Genomic DNA, 24125 nt, shown 5'->3' with positions numbered 1-24125 from the left:
GCAGGGTCTGTCCATAGGGTGGGCTGCCTGCCCTGGCTGAACTGGTTTAAATCTGTGCCTAGTGGGTGTGTCAGCCCCCTGGCCTAACAGGCCAAGGGAAGAACCTCAATGGTGTCTGCCGGGGTCTGTGTCAGCATGCCTGGACCAGGGCAGAACAATGGCCCCCACCAATGTCTCATTCTCCAGAGAGGACCCTCCTCTCACCGAGATGCCCCCAGAGCCCACTGGGTGAGTCTCTTTTCACCAAAGGACTGTCAGTCTTCTCTCTGGTGATTTTAGGTTGCTGAGCTGGGTGAGTGTGTGTGTGGGCCCTTTAAGACCTGGGTCTTTTTGGCTTTCATCCAATAGCTTTTCCAGGGGTATCCTCACTGCATTTAATAGCCAGCAAAGACTCAGTTGTGCTAAGTCTGTAGGATGCTTATAGCAGTATCGGCTGCCCACTGTGGACCTCACTCTTCTACGGAGGGCTACATAACCTTAGGGTGGCTCCTTCCTGGCCAGCTGATAAACTCCGCTGCTCCTGAAGGTGACGTTTTTCTCTCCAGCAGGAATTTCTGCCCCTTCCGCCTTAGTCAGGACTGTCTTTTGTTGTGTGGGTTCTTTTTATCCTGTTTTCTATCCAGGGTAATTTTTCCAAAAATAGTTGTAACCTGGTTGTCTTTGTGGGAGGAGATGAGTTCAGAGTCTGCTTAAGCCTCCATCTTGATGAGATCTCTAACCAAAGTTTCTGAGCTTGCCTTGCAGACCTGCAGGATGACCACTGATAAGACAGTAGCTTCCTGACAGCCTCCCACCTCACTAAGCATCATGCAGGAGCAATGAGAAGCTAAAATGACCAATTGTAAGCTTCACACATCATACACTAACCACCCCACCACTGTGCAACACATAGAACCCACCTGAATTTGGGCATGCAGCCCTTGAAGAAATATGAAAGACAGTCGCCCCTGCACAGAGAACTCTTAGAACTTCAGCCCCCAAGGCCACATGCTCTCCTCCTCATCTTATTCTCACAACATGCTTTGGAAAAATGCTTAGAATTGCATGTAGGCAAGCTTATCTGTAATGGGTAGAAAGAATAACTTCTTAGCAGAAAATTTACGTCTTCTGCCCAAAACCATTCTTTCTGTCCCAGATAAGGAAGTAACTGAGGTTTTCTTTGATTTCTCAGGAATGTTGCATACAGCAGATCTGCTACAGAGAGGCACCCAATGTTCTGAGGTCCATCACTTGACATTTCTGAGCCCCCTCCCCAACCCTGTTCGCTTTCTATAAGTCACTTCCAAATCAGTTCCCTTGAAGATGGTTTTTTTTTTAGGATGACATTCCACCATCTTCTGATATGTTAGCTTGTTGCTTATTAAAGTTCTTTCTCTATCACCATCTGCTTGGCCTCTTAGCTTGCAGCGAGCAGCTCGAGCCCTTGCTTGGTATCAATTTTAGCAATCAAAAGGAGAAAATTCTCTTGGAATGGCATTAAATATTTTTCACAATTATTTCATTGCATTGTAATACAATTTAAGGAGCCATAACACACTGAACCTTGATTAAACTCTGTGGTTTTCTTAGATTTTCCCTAAATTTTATACCTTATCATTATTGTTGTTATGTTCATGAGTACCCATAAAATGTTTCTCATGTTTTTGAATCCCACCTTCAGCCATTTACAAATAGTGAAAGGATCATTTTACATGCGACGTAAAATCAAAACAAAATTTAGATCATGTTTAATAATTTATCTTAATTAAAAGTTACTGTGATTGTACAGATAGAGTCTTTCAATAGTTTCAATGCTCTGCAACTCCATCTAGATTATTTAAAATAAACAGCAGTCGCCAGGATACAATAAAGTAAAACTCTTCCACTCACAGCCTTTCTTTCTCTCTGTACACACACAAATACACCCACACACACATTTCATTTACATCTTCCTCTTTCTTTCCACTGCTTCTAAATATTATCAAGGGAATAAGTACTGAAATAATTATGCATTTTTATCAAGTGATTTTATAATTCATTATTTTCTTCCCACAACCATAGTTTGTTGGTATATATAGAGCTGTTCACTGAGCAGTGAAATATTTCCCTCAGGTTTCTATTTGTGTTCATGTGTAAGCAGCAGTGCATGCCATTTTTATTTCTTTTTGGGTATCACTGAATATTTTAATTCTATAGTGTGAAGTATGAAAAAAGTTATCATATTTAACAATATTCATTAAAGGATATATTACAGTTAAACCTGATTAGGTTCTGACACAAAAAACTAATTTACATTTAAAATTGAATCTCTATATTCATGTATTAAAAGAGGAATGACCAAACAAATGATTTTTATTTTTGTTATTGCTATTTTAGTTTTTTCATATTAATAAGCTTAATTTTTAGAGTTTTAGGTTCATAGCAAACTTAAACAGAAAGTACAGAGTTCCCATATACCCCTTGTACACAGACACACACACTCACGAACGCACACCCATGTTTGACATCCTACACCACAGTGATACATTTGTTACAATTGATAAACATATGTTAACACATCTTTATCACCCAAAGTCCAAAGTTTACATTATGGTTCACTTTTGGTGTTGTACATTCTATGGGTTTTGATAAATGTATAATAACATGTATCCACCATTGTAACATTTTAGTGTTGATCCATAAAAATAACTATTAAAGTTTACACCTATATGTTTATTCATCTTCTCAGGACTTTGACTGGATATTTCTTTACACACTGAAAATTCATTCACCCTACTGCCACTTCTCAGGACCTGTGACGGGGAATGAAAATCCAAGCTGCCTTTGAGATATCACCCTGAAGCTTGGGCCCTAGACCTCCTGCAGCATCGCCTCTGCTGTATTCTATTAGTCAGAGCAATTTTCGGGGCCACTCCAAATTTAAGAGGTCAGGAAATAGACTCCAACTGTTGATGAGAGGAACTAAAAATGATTTGTGGCCATATTTAATCTACCACACTGTCCTATTCCTGCTATTAAAATTCCTTTGGGATGATCTTTGAAAATAATTTTGTGAATAAAACAGGGCAAAATTTTCAATGAATTTGTCTAGAATAAACCATACATTGTCAAGTCTGTAGCTCTTGCTGGTTGTAAGCTCTTTATCCATGACTCTCACCTTATTCACATTTCTATCCCTTCTATTTAGTGTAGTTCCTGAGAGAGAGTATGCAGAAAAGTACTTGTTTTATGAATGATTGATTAAACCATAACATTCTTTCTACAAAAGTCATAAAATGTCTAAAACATAAATGTTGAAATCTTATCTCTACTTCTCGGGCCAAAGGGCCTCCAACAGGCTTACTGTTCTAAATAATCCCCAAACATTAATAAGTAAGAGCAACTATATTCAAAGAGTTTTATACATTCAATTAAGTATGTTTTAGATGTTTAATGTGATACCACAAATAAGACGCCCTCAATTTAGTTGTCTTTCTCAAGGTGGACAAAATGATTGTGCACATTGGGGCACACCACAGAAGATACTTTTCAAAATAAAACACCTCATTTTTAATATGAGGTGTTATAAAAAATGACAAATATATTATTAGGATCATCTAAAATCTCATATCCTTTTGCAAGGTTATAATGGTAATGAATGTTCATTTGAACATACAAAGTACTTTTTAATTTGTTTTTTTGAATCACTAATGAATGTATTGCTAGATATGTAGAGGAATTACTGTATTTAAAACTGTTAACAACTTAAAAATATGCAGTTAGTAAGAGTACAAGGTGTAGAGTGAGACTATCTGGTTTGGAATCTCAGCCAAACATTTAATATTTGTATGATGTGAGGCAAGTATTTTTACATCTTTAAGCTCAGATTGCTCATCTGGAAAACTAGGATTAACAGTGGCCATCACGAAGAATAAAGAAAGCTCAAGGAATAAACCAGATAATTGATGTAAAGATCTAATTGGAGTGACTACAACCTAAATAGTCAGTAATTTTTACCTAATTTTTGTTGTTGTTATATTTGTATTATTAACCTTTAAAGACAATTGGTAAATTATATTATGTCTAAAGTAATGACAAGATAAAGGAATATCTAAAACTGGATGTAAAGATGTTAAAAATGTGTGTATATGAATTATTTTTTTATTTCATATCCTATTTGGAAAACAGTCCATTGATTATAGTGCTAAACTAATGGTGTGGATTAAGTTGTAGTACTTGGCAGGCAGGGAGGGCATTTCTGAATGATAACAGCGTGCCTCAGGTGGCATTAAAGTACACCAAGCTGAAGGCTATCAATTTTACCACCTGAGAAGTGTTCTAATTAACCAAAAATGCAGAGCCTAAAGTGGCTGCTCCATTACTGCCAATGAGAGAAACAGTTGGTCCTTAGATTTATTAGCCTGCAAATTGCTGACTGTCAGTTCCAAAACCCCAACTGTGCCTTCCATTTGCAAGTTTTTTTCCCCAGTATGTAGTTGAAGTGTAAGATTAGTTAATTATAGAAGGAAGTTTATTAAGTGGTAATAGAAGTTCCTGGGCATCAGGGACAGACTTATCCTGCCTGCAAACCCAGCTCCACTACATTTTTGCTGTGTGACCTTGGAGAATTAATTAATTAAAGCGTATTTCCCCATCTATAAATTGAAGATGGATAATTTCCTGATATATTGTAGTGAAGATTTGTGATGATACACTTGCTGTGCCAGGATAGGTTTCACATGTAACATTCATGTATGTTGGTCTTTTTCTACTTCTTCCTCTCATCCTTCATGATATACAGAGGCATTTAGTCAAATGGATGATCCCATGTTAGGCAGCTGCATGTGTTAGTCTCACTTTATGAATTTCTTAGGGAATACAATTGTCCAGTCTGCAATAGTACAATGTTATTTGTTCTGGGTAAAGCATAACTATATGCTTTTATAATAAAACTTAAATTTTATGGGCAAACAAGTTGAAAAAATACAATTTCAGCCCTAAGACGGCATCTAAAATATTCACAGTGGTACAGTGGTGCCTTTACTTCACTGCTAGTTTCAATGCAACTATTTTATAAGAGTATGCTTGTACGCTTTAGAATGTTTCCAAGTCAGTGGCTAACTCCTTTCCTTTGAATGGAAAGCGACATGCATCTATTTCTCTGTTGGATGATTCAGTATAATGAAGTCAATTGCATGAAATATTTTAAGTTTATTTGATCAGGAAAACCTGGAAAAGGTAGTATTGAGTGTAATCCTCAGAAATAAGTAAAAAATGTGGACATATTATGTACATGGTTACCATAGTCTTAGAATAAAATCATCAGAGCAATTCACAAGGATTTATATCAACTTTTTCTTGTGATTTCATGTAGCTTTAGGTCTGCATTCTTGGTTCCACTGTATAATTTTTTTCCAGATGCAGCATGAAGTTATGCATGAGTAGTCATGTGAAAGCTACCCACTCTGATCTGTGGGCAAAGTACAGGTGCTTTCCCTCCACACTCTTGTTCTATCCTAAGAAGGATGCAGTTTTGCAGCAGGTCAAATGAAAAAACCAATAGTTCTAATGGAGGATAAAGTGCGATATTCGGTGGTGGTGGTGGTTTTTCGTGTGTGCTTTTAGAAAAGCAAATCTGTTAAAATTCCACTCCCCAGGTGGGATGGTAGTGAAGAAGGAAATTATTTCCTATAGTATAGTACAAAATGCATGCTTATTCTATATCTCACTGTGCTGTAAAATACAGTCGCCACTGGCTGTATCTGACCATTGAGTGCCTAAAATGTAGTTCCAAATTGAGATGCACTGTTAGTTTAAAAATACACACTGAATTTTAAGGACCTATTATGAAATAAAGGATTAAAAATATCTCATAAATAATTTTCTATGTTTATTATCTATTGATGCCGTAATATTTAGTGTTAAATAAAACATGTTATTAAAATGAGTTTTGCCTATTTTTGTTTACTTTTTAAAATGTAGTTTCAGAAAAATGAAAATTACACATGTGGCCCACATTATATTTTTGTTGCATTTATATATATATATATATGTGTGTGTGTATCTTATTTACAAACTCTGCCTTCTGTATTTTTCCTATAGGGACTTAGGGCTGACAGCCTAAGCCTGTGAGTGTCTTTCTATTCTAAAGGTTTAGCTTATAGCATCTGTAGGATACTACATAATGAACTGTGTAAAACCTGTAAGATATAGGGGCAAAGCATACTTCTTATGTATAGAATTAATGCTGCAAGTCACACGCAGTTATGTGAATAGCATAATTAAGTTATTATCAGAAATGGCCCAAGGATGTGTTTCTTGATTGAATGAATCATTCTTGTAGCAGCTAAAAATGACAAGCTTGGCATCCATCTTATGTACTGCATGAAGCATTTGTAGATTAACATATAAAATGTCTAAACAGGCTCTGAGGAATGTATAAAAAAGAGAGTGCTAGAACTCAGAACTCACCAATAAAAACATACCCTCAGAAGACCCTGCGGTGAGTGGAATCTTCAGAAGTAAATCTGACAATAACTGTGAATCCGAGAGAAGGCTAAGAAATCAACATTGGAAATTGCTATAGCATCAATTCATTATTTTTGAAATTGATTTACGAAAAAAACAAACAAAACATATGCACACACACACACAATTAGATTTTTATCCTGCTTTTCTGATGAGATCTGTATGTCAAGGCAATCACAAATTGATGAGAAAAAAATAGAAGAATTCCAACTAATAAATTCAGAAGAAATGACAGAATAAGGATAATAACCATGATGGGCTGCAAAATTTTCCAGTTGTCTACCATTTTGTTCCCAATGATACCTTACAGACTTTCACCTCAAGAAGTCGATCCTGTTTCTCCACTCCTAGAATCCAGCTTTGTGACTTGCTTTGATCAATAAAAGTACAGTGAATATGGTGTTGTGTCAGTTCCAAGACTAAACTTCAAGCAGCTTTGCGTGCTTTTCTTCTCACTTTTGGAAACCTGAGCCACCATGTGAACAGACCAGCTTGCAGGATGAGAAAAGATGTCATTTTAGAGTAGCCAGCTCTAGCCAATTTGCCAGCTGATCTCAAAAACACAAGCTAGTCCAGCTGAGATCAGTTGTGTCTTTCCCGGCAGAACCACACAGCTGACCAGAGGCTCTTGAGCAGTAATAAATGGTTATTGTTTTGAGCTGCTTGGTTTTGGGGTGTCCTGTGAAGCAGCAATAGAAGACGGATTTAACAATCCTTTTGAAACCTTTAATGCTATAAAGGGTCTAGGCAATAATCAAAATTTTTTTAAACCATAGATGTACAATGAAAATGATACCGGAAATAAGTTTTGAGATGTAGGTAAGAATAATGGATTTTTCAAGTTAAAAATATGAAAACAAATAGTAATGAAATAAATATAAATTTGGAAGGTAGGCAGTTATCTGATGTAATGTGATTTAAATGTCTCTGTACTTCAAGGGGAGAATAAATATACTTAATAACTTTAGACTTTAGTACCTTAAGAATTCAGGTAAAATTCCCAGAGTATAAATTAAAGATCAAGTACCTCACAACAAATATACCAAATATAAATTCAGATTATTTATGGAAAAATATAAAGCTTTATTGAAACACCTAAAAGAACTCCTAAAGGAGGAAATGTATTATATTCACGAATAGAGGGTTACAAAAATCATACGTTCTAATTTCTGATTCTCCCCAAATTCACTTAAAGATTGGCAATTCTAATTATACTCACAACATGATTTGACAAGCTAATTTGTTTACATATAATAGTTTTTTTTAACTTTTTAAGATTATGATAGTTTACAACCTTGTAAAATTTCAGTTGTACATTATTGTTAGTCGTATTGTAGGTGCACCACTTCACCCTTTGTGCCCTCCCCCCACCCCCACTTTCCCCTGGTACCACCAATCAATTCTCTTTGTCTTTATGTTTAACTTCCACCTAGAGTGGAGTCATACAGAGTTCGTCTTTCTCTATCTGGCTTATTTCACTTAATACCTTCAAGGTCCATCCATGTTGTGAATAGGACGATTTTATTTTTTTTATGGCTGAGTAGTATTCCATTGTATGTATATATATATATATATATATATATATACCATATCTTCCTTATCCAATCATCAGTTGATGGGCGTTTAGGTTGCTTCCATGTCTTGGCTATTGTAAATAATGCTGCGATTAACATAGGGGTGCATGGGACTTTTTGAATTGCTGATTTCAAGTTCTTTGGATAGTATATAATACTTTTATGTGAGGATAAGGAACAAGGATAGCCATGATATTCCTAAAATGAAGAAAAAATCAATGAGAGCTTTCTCTTTGAAATCTTAAGACTTCTTATGAAGCAACAGTAACTATGAGAGTGTGGTATTGGTACAGAGTGATTAGACCCTTCAACTGTATAGTCCACACATAGAAAGACACTTTGTAAATGTTAGAGGTATCACTGCAGATAAGAAGGGGAATAAACTGTTTAAAAATGGTGTAATGATATGGAAAAATATTTTTCCACAAGGAAAAGTGAGTGTGGATCGCTGTATTATAACAAATTGTTATCAATTCTAGATAAATGAGGAAGTTTAGTAAAAGACAAAACTTTTAAACAATATAAGTAGTGTCTATGAAACTGATCAGGAAAATATCTTTTAAAAAACACACAGCAAAATATAAAGGAAAACATTGATAAGTTTGACTACCTTAAAATTAACTTCTGTTTATTAAAAGAAGCCTTAAAGAAAATGAAATGACAAAAACTAAGAGGAGATATTTGTCAATCCATTTAACTAGCAAAGGATTAGTATCCAGAATATAAATATGATTCCTGATACTCAATAAGAAAAACAAAACCAAAAAAAGCAAAAACACATAAACAAAAATGATATTTGTACAAAAGTCATGCCCAGGCATTTGATTGAAGGGAAATCATGACTGACCAATAAAAACATGAAGAAATGCCTATATTCATTTTCAATCAGGAGAATGCTAACACGACTATTTACCATACATACCACCCCACCAGTGCCCAAAACAAACAACAAAAAGGCTATTTATAAGACTTGACAGTGATATTAAATCATAGGATTATTATCTTTTGTTTTTAGGCATGCACTTTCTGATATGAAAAATATAAAGCATACATAATCTATGACACAGCAACATTTTCCTATAATTATTAATATAAAATGTGAACCAAAACACTTATACAGGACTTTTTTAATAGAAGTTTTTAATAGAAGAAAAACTGGAAAAAAATCCAAGTATCAATTCACCAAAGAATTCATAGCAAAATTACTCTTTAACACAGTTAAATACTATTTAATAACGGAGATAAGTTAGCTATATTTTTATACATCAGTATGGTTGAATGGTCCATGCGAAATAATGAGGAACAAACCAAGTCACAAAATCATTTTATGTAGTATGGATCCATTTATATACAATCTCAAAACACAACAAACTAAGGGATACTAAACAACTTGGAATTCACACATACAGGGAATACTGTTCAGCAACAGCTAGGAACAAACTGCTATTGTATACAACCGTATGGATATATGTGAAAACATTATGCCCAGTAAAAGAAATAAGACATAGAAGACTAAATACTGCATTGTGTACAAACCACATTCTGGAAGAAGCAAAAATATAGGGTCAGAAATCAGATTAGTGGTCGCCAGAGACTGCAGGAAAGGAGAGAGCGTTAACCCCAAAAGAACAAAAGAGAACTTTTTATGGGAATGGAAGTTTCATATCTTGCTTTTTGGTATCGGATGCGTGAAAAATATGCGTTTTCTAAATTTATCGAACTGTACCTTTAAATAAACCTGACCTTAAAAAAAGACTAATGAATACAATATTTGGGGAAATATGCAGATTGTAATAAAATCATGAAGGCAAGAGAACATAAAGCACATGTTTATCATAATAGTCACCAATGTGATAAATGGAAGGAAGATAGGATCAGAGAAAATAGTGATTTTAAAGTTATGGTTTAACCTCCATTTCTTAAATTGGCTGTTAGTAAATAGTTGTATTATTATTATTAAAATTGTATGATATGTATGAATTAGTTCATGAAAATACACAAATATCTAAGACAGAGGAAAACAGAAAAATATTGCACCTATAAAAGCTGCATTAAGCTATTCTTCATTTAGCCAACAGACAAGCAAGATAGTTCAAAAATTTAAAATAAAAGTAATAGTATACACCTATCAGAATAACTTAAAAAATAATACCAATTGTTATCAAAGATGACGTGTAAGGAAACTATTTTTATCGTGGCATAAAACACATAACATGAAATCTACCCTATTCATAAATTTCAAGTGTACAGTATAGTACTGCTAATTATATGCACATTGTTGTACAGCAGATCTCTAGAAATTTTCATGTTGCATGACTGAAACTCTGTATCCAGTGCAGGACAACATCCCTTTTCCCCCTCCCCCTTCCCCAGGCCCTGGCAACTATCATTCTCTTTTCTGTTTTTACAAATTTGACGACCTCAGATATTTCATATAAATGGAATCACTTTTTTGATTCCTTTTTCAAAGCCCTTCCTTGACTGGCTTATTTCACTTTGCGTGTATCCTCAACGTTATATGCATATTGTAGCATAGAACAGAATCTCCTTTTTTAAGGCTAAATAATATTCCATGGTATGCCACCTATTAGCAATGAATATAGGAGGGAAAATATCTTTTTGAGGTCCTGTTTTCAATTCTTCTGGATAAATAACCAAAAGTGGATTGCTGGATCATACAGTAGTTCAATTGTTAATTTTTTGAGGAAACTCCATACTGTTTTCCATAGCAGCTGCACCACTTTATATTCTCACTAACAGTGCACAAGGATTGTAATTTCTTAACACTCTTGCCAATGCTTCCTTCTTTTCTTTTTTTTTGATAAGAACCATTTTAATATATGCGAGGTGTTATCTCATTGCAGTGTTTCGATTTTAATTTCCTTGATGATTAGTGATATTGAACATCTTTTCATACACCTATTGCCCATTTTTATGTCTTCTTTGGAGAAATACCTATTCAAGTCCTTTGCCCATTTTAAAAACTAGGTTATTTGCTTTTTGTTATTGAGTTGTACAAGTTCCTCATATATTTTGGAAATTAACCTTTTATGGGATATATGATTTGTTATTTTTTTCTTCCATTATGTAAGTTGCCTTTCCACTGTTTTGATTGTTTTCTGCTGCACAGGAAAAGAAAAGCCATACAGATGCCTTTTAGTTTGATGTAATCCTACTTGTTACAAGTTTTTGCTTTTTGTTGCCTGTTCAGTGCCATATCTAGGAAATCATTACTAAGACCAATGCTATGAAGATCTCCCCCTATGTTTTCTTCCAGGGGTTTTATAGTTTCAGGTCTAAAATTTCACTCTTTAATATCACTTTGTGTTGATTTTTGTATATAGTGTAAGATAAAGGTCCAATTTCATTTCTTTACATATGAATATCCAGTTTTCCCAGGACCATTTGTTGAAGAGACTATACCTTTTTCATTATGTATTCTTGGCAATCTTGTTGAAGATCATTTGGCTAAATTATTGTGGATTTATTTCTGGGCTCTCTAATCTATTTCATTGGTCAACAAGTCTGTCTTTACTCCGGTACCATACTATTTTGATTTCTGTAGCCTTGTAATATATTTTGAAGTCAGGAAGTGTAATGCCTCCAGCTTTGTTCTTCCTCAAGATTGTTTTGGCTATTCTGAGTCCATTGTGGTTCCATATGAATGTAAGAATTGCTTTTTCTATTTCTGCAAAAAAAATGCCATTGAGATTTTGATGGGGATAGCATTGAATTTGTAGATTGCTGTGGGTAGTGTGGACATTTTGACAATATTAAGTCTTTCTATCCACGAACAGGGAATATCTTTCTATTTATTTGTATCTTCTTTAATTTATTTTAGCACTCTTTTGTAATTTTCATAGTACAAGTCTCTCACTTTCCTGGTTAAGTTTATTCCTAAGTATTTTATTCTATGTTTTGATGCCATTGTAAATGAGATTATTTTCTTAATTCCCTTTTTGGATTGTTCAATGTTAGTGTATAGAAGTGTGCCTGATTTTCATATTTTGATTTTGTATCCTGCAATTTTGCTGAATTTGTTTATTCGTTCTTTTTGGTGTGGAATCTTTAGATGCATGTGACAGCATGTCCTCTATAAGCAGACATATTTTACTTCTTCCTTTCCAATTTGCCTAGTTTCTTTCTCTTGCCTAATTGGTCTAACTGGGACTTCCAGTACCTTATTGAATAGAAGTGATGAGCGTGAGCATCCTTGACTGGTTCCTCATCTTAGTGGAAAAATTTTCAGCTTTCACCATTGAGTTTGATATTAGCTGCAGGCTTCTCATATGTGGCCTCTATTATGTTGAGGTAATTTCCTTGTATTTCTAACTTAATGAGAATTTTTATCATGAAAGAGTCTTGAGTTTTGTGAAAATTTTTTCTGCTCTATGAGATGATGATGTGATTAAACTGTTAATGTGGTATATCACATTGATTTTCATGCATTGAACTGTGCTTTTTCATCCTAAGAATAATAAATCTCACTTGGGATCCTCTGTTGTCATTTTTCACTTTTATTTTATTTTATTTTTTTACTGTAGTAAGAGTACAACTTGAGATCTTCCTTAACAATTTTTTAAATGTACAATACAGTATAGTTAATTATAAGCACAACATTGTACAGCAGATCTCCAGAACTTAGTCAGCTCGCGTAACTTGGTTTGCTAGTATTTTGCCAAGAATTTTTGCATCTATCTTCATCTGGGATATTGTTCTGTAGTTTTCTTGTAGTGTCTTTGGCTGGCTTTGGTATCAGAGTAATGCTGGCCTTATAAAATGAGTTTGAAATTTCTTATATTTTTTGGAAAAGTTTGAGAAGGATTGTCATTAATTCTTTTTTTTTTTAATGTTTGGTAGAATTCTCCAGTGAAGTCATGTGGTCCTGGGCTTTTTTTTGTTGGGAGGTTTTTGATTACTGATTTAATCTCCTTACTAGTAATAGGTCTGTCACACTGTGGAGGGGAAGTTCTAGCAAGTGAGTGCCACAAATTTTTCTGCTGGCTTAGGTGTGACTGGTTCTGTGCTTGCCTGAAGTGCAGGTACTTCTTAACTCATTTCTAGATTTCTCACAAAGGGAATTGCTCCATGTATTGTTTAATCAGTGTCTCCATCCCATTTTTCTGAGGTTATCTGTGGAACACACTGTTGGTAGGAGTCGAAATTAATATAGCCTGTGATGAAAAGAAAAACCAAACAACTTTCTAGTATTTACTAGTGGTAAATATTTGTTCCACCTAAGATCCTGCAGTTCTATTCTTAGGTATACAATCAAAATAAATGTGTGTATATGTGTAAAATATTGACTGTAACAGCATTATTTATAAATGTCCCAAACTGAAAACAGTCCATAACCAAAAGTATGGATACATAAATTCTGTAATTGCCATACAATGGCATTATATATACTGTTGTACATTATCTGTTTTACAGACATGATGTTGGATAAAAGTAAACCAGATACTATATGAATCCATTAATATAAAATGCAAATACAGGAGAAACAGGTCTTTGGTAATAGTTTTTGAGGAGAGTGGTATTGACTAGGCAAGAGCAGAAATTGTGTTCTGTTGCTGGCAGTGTTCTATTTCTTGACCTGGGTGGTCATTACACTGCTGTGTTCTCTTTGTGTATAATCATCAAGAGGAATACTTAGGATTACTGCATTGTTGTATGTGCACAATACGTAGGTAAAAAATAAGTTTTAAAATTAAAAAATAAGATCATTAGGAATAGAACAGTGACAGTTTGTTGCTGCTGAATATTGGAACCATGTAAGTTTAGAACTAGAATTAAATAATGTGTACATATTTATTTAAATTAACCATGAAAATAATAATTTCTACAAGAACATTTTGTAGATTTATGTTAGAATAGTCTGTGTATTTAATTTAAATTTTTTTTAGTATTAGATGGTTCTGTAGAATATCCTGTACATCTCTGAACTGGGAGGGGAAAAAACTCTATAATACATCAGACTATAAAGAGAGAATACACATAATCACCAGTCTTTAACACTATACTGTCTAATGATTCAATACAGTATTCTTTTATACAGAACATCTTTTCACCTTGGTTCTCAATACTATTTCTGAAATCAAAGACGTTACTTTTTAAGCTCTCACAGAGAATATCAGAGTCTTTATATGTTTTGCTTTCTTCCTGGTATTCCTCTGTTCATTTTCTGTGTGCTGAATTTTGAGATTTTCTTCAAGACTCTGTTCAAATAAAAGCAGCTCTTTGTAGCTTTTGCTAACTTCATCAAAAGAAGTCATCATTTTCTCCTTTTTACTTGCAAAAGACTTTGTACTTACCTCCTTTGACTGTAATGAGATGTGTGTAGTGTCTAGCAAATAGCAAGTCCTCGACAATGGTAATTATCTTTTGTATTAGCTACTGTGGTACTTATTTCCCATTACTACAGTCAAAATCTTTCTACCCTGTTCCACTGTGACCTCTTAATGTCAGTCTTTTTATTTCCAGTGGTTAACCTAACACCTAGCTGATTATTCAATAAATATGTGCTCAAAAAATAAAGGAATTAATAATGCATTTACAGAATGATGAAGGAAGAAATATATGGAAGGTAGATCACTTATGTTAAATGACTCTACATTTTGAGAAGAAATCTGATGGAGAAAAAATTTATGTTAAAGATTAGCTTCTTATAAGGATATGAATAACAATGCATTGGGAAGAATGCTTTTACAAGTAAAGAAAATGAAGTTCACATTCTTTTAAGAACACAATGTAAAACAATCTGACTGCTGTGTTATTTCAAGTGAACTTAATTTTGTAAAGTTTAATTGATTTCCCACTATGTATATCACACTGTGTTGGTGCTGTGATATTTTCAAAGTTGAATAATACAAGTGTCTTAAAATTTCTCCTAGAGACATAAAACATAGAAAGAGAAAATAAGGAAAACATTAAATAAAAACAAAGTACATTATTTCTTTTATTCTCTTCTGTTTATTGGAACACAGAAGTTGATCAAGGAGTGCAAAGAAAATCAGGCATAGACATTTCCCTTAAGTGACATTTTGCTCTATCTATTGCCAGTTCCTTAAAGGAAGTGGGATTAAAGAGATCATATTATTTCATATGTGTATACATACATATATTTGTTGTGTATATTTGTATATGTATGCAAATGTGTGTATGTATGTATCTATGTATAACTATCTGCTCAAGATAACTATTTGATAAACTGTAGATATGGATTCAGATTTTTTCGAGATAAATTTTTTAGCAAATTGTACACATTTGTTAGATAATTTAGATCTTTTATTTGCAATGAAATAGTGTGTTGCTTCTATGAAGTAAAAAACCCTTAGAAGTAATTGTTATCCTGAATAAAAGACTCAAACTGGACCCAAATGACACCTTGATGTCCAGAGGCAGATCAGGTAAATACTCTCTTTTCCTCTGTGGGAAGGCCATGCTTTACTCAAGTCACAGCGAGAGATAACTCAACTAGAAGTCAGGCTCACAGTAAATGCGGAATTGGGTCTCTGTCTTAAGAGTTTAGCTTCTGGGGAAACGGTTTTTTCTATTTTCCTGCTGCTGCGATTAAAATGACTTACGCCCATTTATTTGAAGAAACAATGTCTGTTCAGGTAAGAAATAAATAGCATAGCTTCCCCCCAGATAGTTCCATCAAGAATGAGAAGGACTGTTACACAGGAGTTCATCAGACTGTGCAGGCTCTACAGCTGTCTGATTAGGGTGGCTGAAGCAGTTCCCCTAATGCCACTGCTTTGACTCTTTTTATTATGCCTAGAAGTCTCCTCAAACAGTATATAAATTAATCTATGCAAAGACTACTCCCTCAACCCTTCTCTACTTACATATCTTCAGTGCCTTACTATGCAACTTTTTATTTATGAACAGAAAGTAGATACCCTTTCTGCTGGATCTTGAATGATAGATCAAATCATTAAACATAAAATCATATTATATCTTAGATACCAAGAAAAGTTCTGGTATATACCTATCAAGCTGATGTAATTATTATTTTTTTTCCTTTTCTTTCTTTCTTTTTTTTTTGAGGAAGATTAGCCCTGAGCTAACATCTGCTGCCAATCTTCCTCCTTTTGCTGAGGAAGACTGGCCCTGAGCTAATATCCGTGCCCATCCTCCTCTACTTTATATGTGGGACGCCTACCGCAGCATGGCTTGCCAAGCTGTGCCATGTCTGCACCCAGGATCTGAACCACCGAACTCCGGGTTGCCGAAGTGGAATGTGCGCACTTAACTGCTGTGCCACCAGGCCGGCCCCTGATGTAATTATTAATAATGCCCCTTTTTAATCTCCTGAGAGTCTCAGTTTGGACAATAAATTATATGGTCACTATTTGTAGACCTACTGTCTACTTCACTTCTGAAACATGTTTTAGGAAGTGATAGAAGCTTCAATATATTATGACTAATTCAGAGGCATTCTTTCTGGTCTAATTCCAAAGATTTGTACTAAAAATATTTTTACACATCATAAAAACCAAATCAAAATCTGATCTTGCCACTCTCCTGCTAATAAAGCATAAAAGCCCCAAGAAAACTCAAAGGATAAAAGTTAAATTCTGTGCTTTGCATATAAAGATATCAATGATCTGATAATATTCAAATGTTTCCTGCTCCATTCCTAATACTGCCCCATACATAAGCTGAACTCTAGACATGTTAAATTTCTAGTGCTTTGTCGAGCATGCCTCTTTGTAATGCCTCTGTGATTTTATTCTTGCTGATCCTTCTAACCAGAATTGACTTCAGTCCTTGTTTAAGTTCTTTCTCATTCTGATCTTTTAAAACTTAGTTGTAAGATCACCTTTTTTGTCATGAGTCAAGCATCGCCTCCTTCACAGCGGCATCGTGTACATACTTCTAAATCTAGTACTTATGATATCACTCAACTTAAAATTTACACTTTTGTTTTTCATTCTAAACTGAGCGTTGTGAAGGACTATACATTATTTGTTAATGCTTTACTTTTCCAGAACTCAATATTGTATCTGACATAATTAATGCTTGATAAACAGTTCTCCAAAATTAATAATTCTCTTTGTCTACACCCTATTATTAATCATAATGCACTAACAAGGGCAAACATACAAATGGCTGCTATGCATGTATAACCTGGGGATTGTTTCTGTTTTAATGACTTTGGTTAAAAAATAAACCAAATAAAATAAAACAAATAAATAATCTAAGGGAAATTGTTCATAATTTCTTTGCTGCTCTTTCTGATGATGGTAATTTTAGTGTATTATGTTTATAGTTTATCATAAATTCTATCATAAATTATTTTGGACAATAAATATGAATGAATAAGCTATCTTCATAATCTGGGAAACAAATGACTTTTTTCCTTTACTATCCTCTCTGTAATCAGAGAACAAAGAATGGATCATTACTGACAAAAATTGCAAATAATGCAACTATCCTTGAAGTTAATCCTCAAGGAGAGGATATGAGCAGTTTGAAAATGAGCAAAGAACATCAATAGAAAACTTGGAAAAGAACTAAGTCCATAAAAAATTATATGAAAAAAATGAACAACTTTATTAGTTGTTGCAGAAAAATAAATTATCAGAACTTCAAATAAATACCATTTTATACCTACTAAATTTGAAAAACTAAAAATCAATGGTGATAATATACTGTCAAGTATGTGGTAAAACTGAAAGAGTGCTAGTCGTAGGAAAAATTGGTGCAACCTCCCTGGAAAAATATTATGAAAATCTACTTCAAGAATCATAAGAATTTTTATAGTTTTTTTAATTAATAATCCTATCTTTGAAAATGTTCTTAATAATACAATACAAAATGAAGCTTAAAATATGAATAAAGCTACTCTACATTGTTATTTATAGAGTCTACTGTATCACAATATCTCTAGGAGAGGCCATTCATTGTGGAAAACCAATTTTGTAGGATATAACAAAGCCGTTACCCTGTGAATTAATACTATTTTAAGTTGATATGTGGGGAAAAGGAAAGTTAGAATAATAATTTAGGGCACGTGTTTTACATTAATTTACCTTAAAAAGTATATTTTATATTCGTTTTCTATTGTTGCTGTAACAAATATGATTTAATTCATATGTGGAAGATAAAAAACAAAAACAAATAGACACTTAGATACAGAGAATAGATTGTGGTTACCAAAGGGGGGATGGAGGAGGTGAACGGGGTGAAAGGGCACATTTATTCAGTGACAGATGGCAACTAAACTTGAATGGTGAATGTGATGTAGTCTGTGCAGAAGTTTAAGTATAATGATGTACACCTGAAATTTAGATAATGTTATAAATGAATATTACCTCAATGAAAAAATGTATTTATATTAGTTTTCTATTGCTGTTGTACCAAATTACCACAAACTTAGTGGCCAAAACAAATTTATTATCTTACAGTTCTGGAGATCTCCAGTCCAAGATGAGCCTTAAAGCTCTTGGTGCTCTTCAAACACTTTGATTTTGGCCCGTTCATGCTATGAAAGAAAACGAATTTGTGTTAACAGAGAATACAAAGAGCAGCAAGAGCAGAAAGAATGAAGAGACTTGGCCTTCATTAGCGATGAAAAAAATCCTTTCTGAGGAGGTTACAGTTGAGATGAGACTTGAAGGAACAGCAGGAACCTGCAGGCTGAAGGGAAGGGAAATGCCTTCCAAGTACAGGGAAAAACCGAACACGATGGCTTGACGTGGGAAAGTGCATGATGGTCAACGGATCTATTGGAGTGTAGTTTGGTAGGCAACCCCAGCCCCAGCTGACCACGAAAGTCTATGACTAAAGTACTAGTTCAAGAGTGCAGTCTTGACCTTATTACGAACTTTCAATACCTCAGCTGTCCAATAATCTATTTATGGAGGCTATTTTTATGCATGATCCAGCACAATATTTTTCATGCCATGGTTATTGAGCCATTAGTAGGTCATGAAATTAATTTTTTTGTTGTAGATACCATGTTTTTAGTAAATAGAATATATTAGAAAATAGTGTAAGTGTAGTTATTACTTCTTAAAATTTCTGTTGGGTGGATATGTGTTTATGCACACATATATGTATACTTTTACTGGATCACGATGTAAATTATATTTCTCATTTTTGGCCACTGTCAAAAAGAGTTTAAGAGTCATTGCTTTAGCTTCTGTGTGCGGACAGTGGTAGTTCTTCAGAGAGGAACCTGAACCACATCATATCGGTCTTGTTCGAACTGATGGGCTTAGCCTTATGTGCATTGAAGGGATATATTTAGGAGCAACCTGATATTATCAGTATGTTTAAGATGAAAATATTACTGTTTTCATCACACAATGAGGATATTACTTTTATATTACAGCCTGAGTGAGAAAATTTTATCATGTCTGTAGAGAGGATGATTGTTATATTTCTGAGTAATTTTGAATTAACATGATAGTCACTAAAATATTCATTTTTTCCCCCTGTGCTTTCTAGAAATCTTAGGGCCAAATTTGAGTAACTTGTATAAGGCGTATAGGATTCCATGGTATCTTGTCTTCTAAATTTATTTATGCTAGCTGCCTAATTTTTCTATTTTCATTGTGTTTTTGTCTCAGTTTTGTTACTGATTTAAAATGATCTTATCTTGCCATATTTCAATTTTACAAACTACCTTACATAGTTTTTGACATAATGGAAGCTAAACACATAAAGATACATAATAAAGAAGAGAAATACTTGCTTTTGCTGGTTTTCTTCATCCACCCTGGTACCCAGTAGAAGATGAAAGATTTTCTATCAGAGCAAATGCCTTCAAGTTCTAAGTGTTTAATAAATGAACAGTATAGCAAGATTTACATAAGTAATTTATCTTTTAATTGAGTAAAATATATTTATTATGTATTTCTATTTGAGAAAATAAATGACTTGCCTAAGATATTACAACTAGTGAATATCTGAAACTAGACTTAAACCAGGTTGTTTTTGCTTCGGGTATGGTGATTTGTTGCTGTTCTTCAATATGTGTGTGTGTGTGTAGATAATACTAAACTACTAATACTACACTACTCCAAAATTAATTGTCATATTAGGAAACTAGTATATATATAGATGTTCTATAGAAATATATATAACATACATGTTATAAATATATATGTCATGTATGTGCATACATACATGCTTCTGTGAAACATTATCAAATATTATTGGACAGATATTTATTTTTGCACCTGAAAATCAAAATTGTATTTGAAATGCTGATATAACCTTCCACTAACTAAATACTTACATCTTTTAAATTCTTTCCAACTAATCTCTTTGCTTTAATGTCTAGCAAAGGAGATACTGGCTTCTGCCTTCCTTTCCAATGCCTCTAACAAACCATAGGTCTAACAATGTCTTTCTACTTCTTATTAGAAGTCCTTAATATCTCGTTACATTTTGACCTTATGGTCCCTGACTATTGACTATTGCATTACAGTTTTTATCACTGTGTGATTCAGGCAGCTATATATCTTTTCTGATCACTGTCTTTGATTTTAATGAGCATTTTCATGATGATCAGTGTCTGTGACACATCAGAACACAAATATAAAGTTAAATTCTGTGCAGAGCATAGATCGACACACTGAAATGTGTTGTCATATTTACATTGTTGAAAGAAAAAATGACACAAATAAACAGAAAGATATACTTTGCTCATGGAAAAATTAATATTGTTCTCTCTTTTTTTCTTTTTTTTTTTTTCCCGAGGAAGATTAGCCCTGAGCTAACTACTGCCAGTCCTCCTCTTTTTGCTGAGGAAGCCTGGCCCTGAGCTAACATCCGTGTCCATATTCCTCTACTTTATATGTGGGACACCTACCACAGCATGGCATGCCAAGTGGTGCCATGTTCACACCCAGGATCTGAACCGGTGAACCCCAGACCGCTGAGATGCGGAACATGCAAACTTAACCGCTGCGCCACCGGTCCAGCCCCAGAATTAATATTGTTAAAATGTCCATACTGGGGCTGCCCAGTGGTGTAGTGGTTAAGTTCTCCTGCTCTGCTTTGGCGTCCCAGGGTTTGAAGGTTCAGATCCCTGGCACAGACCTAGCACCGTTGGTCAAGCCACATTGTGGCAACATCCCACATAAGATAGAGGAAGATTGGCACAGATGTTAGCTCAGCGACAATCTTACTAAGCAAAAAGAGGAAGATTTGTAACAAATGCTAGCTCAGGGCCAATCTTCCTCACATGCACACACACAAATGTCCATACTACTCAAATAAATCTGCAGATTCAACGCAATCCCCATCAAAATACCAATGAATTTTTCACAGAACTGGAACAAATAATCCTAAAATTTATATGGAACCACAGAAGACCTCAAATAGCCGAAGCAATCTTGAGAAAGAAGAACAAGGCTGGAGGTATCATGCTCCCTGATTCCAAATTATACTACAAAGCTATAGTAATCAAAACCATATGGTACTGGTACAAAAATAGGCACACAGATCAATGGAAGAGAATAGAGAGCCCAGAAACAAACCCATGTGTATATTGTCAATTAATCTATGAGAAAGGAAGCAAGAATATACAATGAGGAAAAGACAATTTCTTTAATAAATGGTGTTGGGAAAACTGGTTAGCTACATGCAAAAGAATGAAACTGGACCACTTTCTTAGCCCATATATAAAAATAAACTCGAAATGGATTAAAGACTTAAATTAAGACCTGAAATTATAAGACTCCTAGAAGAATACATAGGCCGTCAACTCTTTGACATTGGTCTCAGCAATATTTTTTTGGATCTGTCTCCTCAGGCAAAGGCAACAAAAGCAAAACTTAACAAACAAGACTACATCAAACTAAAAAGCTAATGTACACTTAAGGGAACCATCAAAAAAATGAAAGGGCAACCTATTAAATGGGTGAAAATATTTTCAAATTATATATCTAAAATCTATAAAGAACTCTTACAACTCAGTAACAACAAAAAATCCAATTAATAAAATGGGCAGACGACTTGAATAGACATTTTTTCAAAGAAGACATACAGATGGACAACAGACACATGAAAAGATGCTCAACATCACTGATTGTGAAGGAAATGCAACTCAAAACCACAATGAAATATCACCTCACACCTGTCAGAATGGCTGTTATCAGAAAGATGACAAATAAGTGCTGGTGAGGATGTGGAGAAAAGGGAACCCTCATGTACTGTTGGTGGGAATGTAAACTGGTGCAGCCACTAAGGAAAACAGAAAAAAATTAAATCAAAAAATTACAAATAGGGAGCCAACCTGGTGGCGTAGCAGTTAAGTTTGAGTGCTCTGCTTCAGTGGCCTGGAGCTTGCTGGTTCAGATCCCGGGCGTGGACCTAGCTACCCTTATCAAGCCATGCTGTGTGAGGCGTCCCACATATAAAATAGGTGAGGATGGGCACGGATGTTAGCTCAGGGCCAATCTTCCTCAAAAAAAAAAAAAACTAAAAGTAGAATTACCATAATATCTAGCAATTCCATTTCTGGGTATTTACCCAAAGAAAATGAAAACAATAATTTGGGAAGATATATGCACCCCTATGTTCCCTACAGCATCATTTATAATAGCCAAGTTATGGAAGCAACCTAAGTGTCCATTGATAGATAAGTGGATAAAGATGAGATCTATATATACAATGGAATAATACTCAGCCATAAAAAAGAATGAAATCTTGCCATTTGCAACAACATGGATGGACGTAGAGAGTATTATGCTAAGTGAAATAAGTCAGACAAAGATAAGTACCATATGATTTCACTTATATGTGGGATCTAAAAAACAAAACAAATGAACAAAACTAAACAGAAAAAGACTCATAGATACAGAGAACAAACTGGTGGTTGCCTGAGAGAAAGGGCTGGGGAGACAGGCAAAATAGGTCAAGGGAATTAAGAGGTACAAACTTCCAGTTACAAAATAAATGGGCAACAGGGATGTGGTGTTTGGTATGGGGATTACAGCCAATAATATTATAATAATCTGGTGTGGTGACAGATGGTTTCTGGACTTATTGTGATAATCATTTCATAATGTATAAATATATCTAGTCACTATGTTATAAACCTGAAACTATAGTATTGTATGTCAATTATAATCCAATAAAAAAGCATTGTATTTATTTCTTTATATCTGTCATATGTTCCTAATTAATTTCAACACTATGCACATTTTTTTATGCTTCAAATACACTTTGGATATAGGGCCATATAAATTGTTGATAAAATTAAGCCACAAGGTTTTCATTTCAATATATTAAATATGTCCTAATATTAGAACTTTCCAATGTGGAAATGTTTGAACTGCGGTAAGAGGAGTTCCTGCTCAGAAACCCCTCAATCAGAGACTTGGTTTGCAGAATTTCTGAGGTATTAATCAGGTAGCATTTGGGAGATAGATCAAGATTGAGTGTTATTACTTCATGAATTGACTGAGAGGTAAGACTAGTTTCTTGTTAAAATCTTATCTGGAAGATATGACTTTATTTGCAGCATTTGCTGGATTGCTTTTCTGTGTGATAATTAAAAAGAAATAACTGTTAGATTTTACAGTGAATGTTGCAAATGCTAGTCTTCAAATGAGGAAGAAACCAAGTAACTAATAAGAGGAGTCTAGCTTAAAACAGGCAACTAAGTTGTGAAAAAAATAAGTATTTCAAAGTAGTTACTTGTCAAGTATTCTAGAAGACCCTGTTACCCAAGTAAGCCATTTATATATTTTGTTTATCTCTAACTGAACTTAGGGAGTTCTTGTTTGTAATTAACCTTAGAAGAGATTTCTCAAGACATAAAGGGTTGATTGTTTAAGGGCTGCACATTTCTTATGTTTATGTGTACCGTATCTACTATCGGTCTTATGCTGGCATTTAGCCCTAGATGGAATTTACCATCCAATTTGTGGTGCATTCCTAAGCAACATGAGTCCAGAAAGTCCAGGGCTGGTGTGCCGGGGGCTTCTTGGTCTCCAGTTGGTCAGGGTCAGGGCCTCCATCAGGAGTTGGGTCCCCAGCAGGAGGGCTACTGAGTGCATCTTACCTGCATTTGCATGTCAGCACCACCAGGCGCAGTCA

Source organism: Equus quagga, chromosome 1 (assembly GCF_021613505.1).
Source record: "Equus quagga isolate Etosha38 chromosome 1, UCLA_HA_Equagga_1.0, whole genome shotgun sequence".
Lineage (NCBI taxonomy): Eukaryota > Metazoa > Chordata > Mammalia > Perissodactyla > Equidae > Equus > Equus quagga.
The sequence above is the reverse complement of the archived record's forward strand: the minus strand, read 5'-3'. Positions refer to the sequence as shown.